The sequence below is a fragment of the Uloborus diversus genome, chromosome 9 (genome assembly GCF_026930045.1).
Source record: "Uloborus diversus isolate 005 chromosome 9, Udiv.v.3.1, whole genome shotgun sequence".
NCBI lineage: Eukaryota > Metazoa > Arthropoda > Arachnida > Araneae > Uloboridae > Uloborus > Uloborus diversus.
The window spans coordinates 36,777,322-36,784,752 of NC_072739.1; the positions used below are offsets into that span (position 1 = coordinate 36,777,322).

Below are 7,431 nucleotides of genomic sequence, written 5' to 3' on the forward strand. Positions count from 1 at the left end.
TTGAGATCTACAACTTTGGTCTGAGGTACTTTTCGATAAAACTTACCGTTTTTGAGAAAAATCCAAAAAAACCTAAAATCTTGACCTTTGACCCCAAATAACTTTTTTAGCGCACATGGGATCGATGGGGACTTTTGGCATTTTATTTGTAATGCTAAACCCAACGTCTCTACAAAAATTTAGCTTTCCCGGAATTTTTGTTATTTGATCGCTATTTTTATGTCTAAATTGACCGGGCTATATTAGAAACCTGCACCATATGGAGTGAAGTGATGGTGAATTAACATATGAAAGACTACGTCATGTTTTGGAAGTGATTTTTGAAATGTTCACTTTTATTTATGTAAAAGGAATGGAGAAAAAAATTTTCTTGACATTTTTATCTGGTCGTCATATTTTTAATTTGGATGATTTTGAGTGTTCTAAGGTGGAAGCGTTACCTAACTCTGATGTGCTATGCCCTTTTGCGCATGGGAAAAATTTTCGACATTGTGCTGTTCACAAAGCGAAATCATATGCAAAATTTTTGGAGATTATTTAAACATTGCATTTCCTGAAGATGTTTCATTCGACAATAGAATGTCTGCCTGTACACAAGATCATTTAGATATTGTAAAATTGATTGCTAAAAGTAGAAAAAGGCATATCATTTTAAAGAAGTGTCCTAACAACATTATCAAGTCGCTGTGTGAATGTGCTCTTAATACACTGCGACGAAATATTCCTCTTTCAAGTCATCAAAAGAAAAAAATAGCTACGTATAAACGAAGTTTAAGAAAGCTTGCTAACAAGAAAGTACCACTTTTTAAGAAACGAAGAATACTAGTTCAAAAAGGAGACTGTTTTTTATCAGTAATTACTACCAGCAGCTATTTCTCTGATCAGTTCACTCATCAATGCAGTACAGTAAGAAAATGATTCTCGTGCCCGAAGAACGATTTGAAATAGTCAATCATTTATCTGACCTAGACAGTAAGACGCAAGATGTTCTTCAAAGGAAAGATATAGCACAAAGGGGGAAAGCGACACTATATTTACAAATTCGACAACATTTTTTGAAATTACATCATCCTTACAAAGAATCTGGAGAGTTAAAGAATCCTGTTACAACTGAAATGACAGAGAGTGTTTCGCCGAATGAAAAGAAGGATGATATTTCCGAACAAGTACTTAACGTAGCTCCTGTGCGCTACAAAAATACTGCAAAAAGTATTTTGGATTTTCTACGAGAAAATACTTCAATACTTTACTGGACTCCTGAGCTAGAGATTGTTTATAAAGGAGAACGAATTCCAGGAACTAACATTATTCGCCTAGTTACAGACGTACTTCGAAATCAAAAGCGGGCACCGACAGGAGCTGAACAGTTTCATTCAGCTTTAAAGCAAATGAACATTCCATCATCCTATATTATAAACAGGAAATTTTTTCAAGATTCAAAAATTGTTAAAGAGCGCAAAATGCCAAAGATTATGTTTTCTAAAAGAAATACTTGGTTGCCTTACTAATGTATACTTTAGCATAAATAAAAAAATGTTGCTTTAAAAGGTTGGTTGTTTTATTTTACTTACTTTTCAGTAAATATTAGAGTGTAAATTAAATGTATAAATAATGATTCCAATTACTTTTTTTTTTCTAGTTTTTGGAAAATCTTATTAACTTCTAGAATTTTAATAATTTTCTAGTATATTATAATTATAATTTCGTTTCAATCAGTTACATAATTTTTTCTAAATTTTGAAGTTTAATACTTTAAAAAATGACAATGAATAAAACATACACCAACGTATAAATATCGAGTTGTTTATTTACAATATTAAGCAAGACAGTATAGAAAGGTAGATTTTACATTTATACATACATTCTAACACATTTTTTTCAGTAGCCATATGGTAGAGTAGTGTAGTCGTTTTTCAGTACACGCTTGTTATACACTAGTTTGTATAGTTTTTTTTCTACTTTGCTGTGAACTTTTCTCTTCTTACCGTCCCTGGCAATTTTGTTATTGTCAGTCAGAATAATTGTGGACACTCTAGATCCATGCTGCATACTAACTCTTTTATCGAATTAAAGTTCAAGGATTTGGAATTTTTAAAATTTAGCGTGAATCCACGAACCTTGCAGCACGTTTTTCCTTTTTGAGTTTTGTACGCGTAGTTCTTTGGTCCTCCTAAAATATGGGGAAAATTATAAAAAAACAATAATAAAAAGGAAAAAAAAGTTGCTCATTTATTTACCAGATATGAATGTGGTGATGATGTCTCCATCCAGCTCATCGGTGAATTCCTTGAGGAAGTTTCCTAAAGGAGGGTCATTACTTCCATTGGATGCATATATTATCGAATCGGTGTCATGGTACAACACTGCAGTTCCCAATTTGTCCATCTCGTTATACAGTTTTATCCTTGCTCATGCTGTTGTGAACGCTGCGAGGAACACATTTGTAGCAGTGTCCTGCTCTAAATATTCTTTTTTGTTCTCCCAAACTAAAGCTGCTAACTCTTGAGTGAGCAAATAAACATCTTTAACCTAGGAGTAAAAAATAAATTAATGAAAGTTGAACGATAATCGCAAGCTTAATGTTGCTTAAAAAATAAATGAAAAAAGTAAACTTACGTTTTTTGTCGGATCAGACATGATTTTATTGAAGCCTGCCAACGTTGTAGTGTAGGTAAGCTGAGTTTTATTTGTGTTCATTCCCCACCTACCAAAAAATAAAAATAAATTAATTACTGTAAAATTTTATTTTTACGTATTTATTAACTATTTTTAAACATATGTGTATATTTATTTAAATGTTTTATTTACCTGCCCCAAAAGCTGTTTAGGGCTAATTTGGCAACTTGTCGCCTTCCCGGGTTCTTTTCAATGTTCTTTGGGTCAAGCTGCACTCCTTCTCGCTCTAAATATTTCTCAATATATTTTCGTTTTTCTTCCTCGGTGACACAATTGCTGCGTAACCACTACTTTCTTGTTTTATCTTGAGGAACAGGTCTATGTAACTTCCGAAAAGGGTAGTCGAAGTAGTTTGAAAGTGGTATACTTCAAATATCTGTAGAGAAACGAAATATATTTTCCATCACAATTCTTTTCTTTTCCCCAGAAAGAAAAAAGAAATAAATAAATAAACAAAAGGGAAAACGTTTACCTTTGCCATTTTGTAACCTTTTTGAAGGGCAAGCTTGACCTCCTCCGTCACCCATGTGCCAACAAGTGCTCTATCTGCATTATTATGCTCACAAATGCACTGATTTTCCTGTTCTGCACACTTTTTGCAGAGTGGAAATAGCAGTTTCCCATTGCATCGGACAGGAAGAACTGGGAGATATAGTCCTTTGGGCGGAATGATGGAACAATGGATGATACCAAAATAGTTTTCCACTGCTCCGAAGTTCTCAGTGATCACTTGAGGATGACCAACGGGGTAGCTACAATACTTATTGACCTGTAAATATATGAAAAAAACCGTAATAAAGTATATATATATATATATATATATATATATGTATAAAAAGTATATATATATATATATATATATATATATATATATATATATATATATATATACTTCGTTACGATTTTACTTTATTACTTACCCACGGATACAGCAAAGTAAAGTCGACATACTTGGCCCTTCCTTCAAAGTATAGTTGGAGGGCGTTAGTTCTTCCTCCATAGAACGCATCTCGAGGAGACAACCGAGCCTGGATATCATGTGCCTGCACAAATGATCTTACTTCTTCATTATTTTTTATTTCCGCTTGAAATTCATGCTCCCATTTCTCGATAACCGTGCATCCTGCTTTCTTCAACTTCTCCGTCGTTTTGAGGGTCTTTTCATACAGAGCCCCCATTTTGGTGCCAGTAATGGGATTTATTTCCTCTGGCTGATAGCATGTTGGGCAACCATGATAAAAGCATCCCTAAGTACATTAAAAAAATAAAGTATAAATTATTCTTGGTACTCAATGAAACATTTTCAACCAATATGTAAAAAAAAAAGAAAAATGAATAACAGGATTTTACGTGAAATTGGTACACTGTATTCAGCTCCTCGCAGTATCCGTCAACTGAAATACCCTTAATCTTGATTTCTCCATTCCCATTCATAGCATGATAGATAACTATCTCTTCTTTACTTGCCGTGAAGTCCAACCACTGAATAGATTCAGCGCTGAAGTTGGTAGAATTCACGTATCCATGTACCGGAATCATGGCAATGGTGTCCTTTTGGATATGATTCGCTCGATACACGGCCATACAAGCTAAGGCTATAGTAATGTGGCTAAAATAGGAAAACAAAATAAAAGGAATTATTTTTAAGAAAATGTTTTAAGTTCAAATATTAGGTCAAAAATTAATTTTAAAAAATACCAAAATGGGTCAATTGCTGTTATATTGATCCAATTATTCCGAAATTCCAAAGAACATTTTCGGAGTATTTCTACATCAGACCTAAACAAAAAAAAAAAAAAGTCTAGATATATTTTATATATATATTTCTACACACATAATATTTTCTAAGCATTTCTAAATCGGATCTAAAAAAATCAAATATAGTTTAGGATAAATAATGTTCAGAAATAATCGTCAAACCTACAATATTCCAGCATTTCCTTCTGAAAATCGAAGAGGATTTCCTTTTGATTATCATGCCATTGAAGAAACTCCTGTCTTTTGGAGGGCAACATCTTTTCTGGACTGTAAAACTCCTTTGCTGGTATGGTCTGTACATGATTTTGGTTGTCTGAAGTGTTAAAAAGATGTGGAAAAAATCCCTTCTTTTGCTCCTCTTGTCCAAAACACTCGGGAAGTTTAGCCAGCCCCATCGGAAAGAAATTGAACGAATCAACTAACCTGATTCGCAGTGTACTATGTCGAATTGACATTAGCTTCGAACCATTTGGAATTACTTCTGGAGCAATTCCTTGTTGCAGCAGCCATGCCATAATGAATTGTCCGTCAAAGCTATAATGTAAAATATTAAAATCAATAAAATACGAAATGCAAATATATATATATGACAACAGTTATCTTTCTTACATACCCTTTTAAATTGTGTGCAATAACTGTATAACCTTTGTGGTTAGGGGAAAATAGCCAGGTACAAAAATCATCGCACGCTGAATAACCTGTGAATATCTTTTCTTCAACTTCTTCTCCATTCGCATATTGGGCGACGACGAAGTTCACAATGTGTGTACCTGATGAGTGGTCAGTTTCCATGTCAAAAAACATCAACTTGTCTGAATGTTCTTTAGCTTTTACCGTTTTCAGGAAACATGATGTGAAGTAGCATCAACAAATTCCTTGCATGATTTGCATTTAGTCGTGCCGCACACATGAAGTTCCTTCGGGCACACACGACGCTGAATAACTTTCTCGCATTTCCTGCATTGGTATATCTAAAAAGGAAAAAAAAACGCTCATTCTCATTATTCTTTTATCACACATGCACCAAAGGTACAAAAAAAAAAAAAAAAAAAAAAAAAATAATAATAATAAATACCTTATCGCACAAGGAATACTGCCTTTTACCAGGCTTTGCTTTATGCCCATCAAAACATTCTGTCGACCGACAAAGACGATCACAGTCTCGGCATCTTGTTTTGTCATCCTCCTTTGGGATGCAAAGTATACTTCTGCATACATGACACGCATCATCACAACGGTGATCCTCTATATTCATGTATGCCTTATCACATACTTCGCAGTAAAAGTCGGTGGCATAGAAGCCTTTCATGCTTTTGATGATGTGATAATGGCCCTTCTGAAGAAAGAGATTGATTCGTCGCTTTCTCTCAGCTCCTTGATATGCAACCTAATTTTAAATTGAAATAAAATTATTATTTGATTTTAAATCATAATTCAATTCTACAGCACTGAAAATTTATACCTTATTAAAATTCTCTGAAGAAACTACAGCAATCTGCACATCCAATTTGTTTTCGAAGACTGCCACTTCCTTGAAGGTTCAGGGTCCGATTTTGACTCCAGCTTCTTCATGTAGGATTAATGCACGATTAAGTAGGGTTTCTCTCCGATTGTCTCTAAAAGCATCTATAGCTTTCCTATCATTGTCTAAATATGCAATTGCATATATGATGGCCTTTGCGCAGCATACACCTAAATCGTCCGTTGGGACAGAAATAATTGATTTTTTTTTAGTGCATCAACGTCTACGTTGAGGACTTTCCTATTTCCTCCTGCACCGACTTCTCTTCTTATTGTGATGACATCAATGGTGAAATCATCACTCAGACTAATGTCTTCATGTGATTGCAACACAGCCATAATCTTGCTGACTACTCTCATGACTGTGATTTCCGACACTGACATCAATGTCGTTGAAATTGGTCTGTCTAGTCCGTCTGCCATTATGCAGAACCTTACTAAATCATTGCTGCTGAGGTTTCCGCAGCATGTTCTGATGAGATGTTGCACAAAACATCTAACGGCCTCCACAGCAGCTATAAGAGGCGTTTCACGTAGAGTGGCTGGCAAACGATCCACATCAACTCTGGCTCGGAAAGATATTTTTTCAGCATTAAACCTCTGATTACGTCTTCTCCTCCTCTCCTGAAAAATGACTGCATTTTCCAACTGAGAAAAAAAGGTGGGAAATGAATAGTTTTGGAGAAAAAAATAAAAATGAGCTTGATTAAAAAATATTTCGAGAAAGAACTAACGTTTTCAAAATCTTCCCTTTCTAAAAACACTTGTCAAAAAAAAAAGTATAAATAGGGTTATCTTTTGTCCAACTTGCTTTTGATTTCTTTTTTGATTTTTTAATGCATTTTCTTGATAATTTCGAACTTGCTTTTCTTTTATTTTTGTTTTTAATATTGCCACTTGATAGCAGCTGCTCTGTATCAGTAGCGCCAAAACCATTTATGCTTTTCGATGGATATTGTTCTTTCACGTCTATTTCTTCCCCTGATAAACAAATCTCTGTATTACCTGACAAATTCTTTACTGATGGACTAGTCATTCCATCGTCATCAAAACATTCTTCGTCGGTTAAGTCGTCCACATCAGATGGTAAAATTGTTATACCTGACCCTATTTCCTCAGAAAACAGATATTCTAATGCTTCTTCTGCAGTGTGAAACACTTTCTGCCTAGACATTCTGGAAAAAATGAAAAGGGGAAAAAACGATATTAGATACCACTAACGCTAAGCGATCCATTTATAGATCAGCATGTTTAAACTTCCGTTTTAACAATAAAAACAGTTATGATTCTAATTTTAATGGTACAGATCTATTACAGAGGTATTAAAATGTGGAATAAATAAGAAAATTATAACTTACTTCAATTTTTTTCTCGCGTTGTACCCAGAATTGAAAACTGCAAACTTCATACAATACATGCTGTACTGAATGGGGAAAAAAAAGGTTCAAAACTTGTTTGGTGGTGTAGCCACACGTT

General features: G+C 34.2%; 1 pseudogene; it reads right to left on the reverse strand.

The window, feature by feature from the left end:
• Positions 1 to 1,878: 1,878 nt before the first annotated feature.
• Positions 1,879 to 2,879, reverse strand: LOC129229505 (uncharacterized; annotated as a pseudogene).
• Positions 2,880 to 7,431: the final 4,552 nt, after the last annotated feature.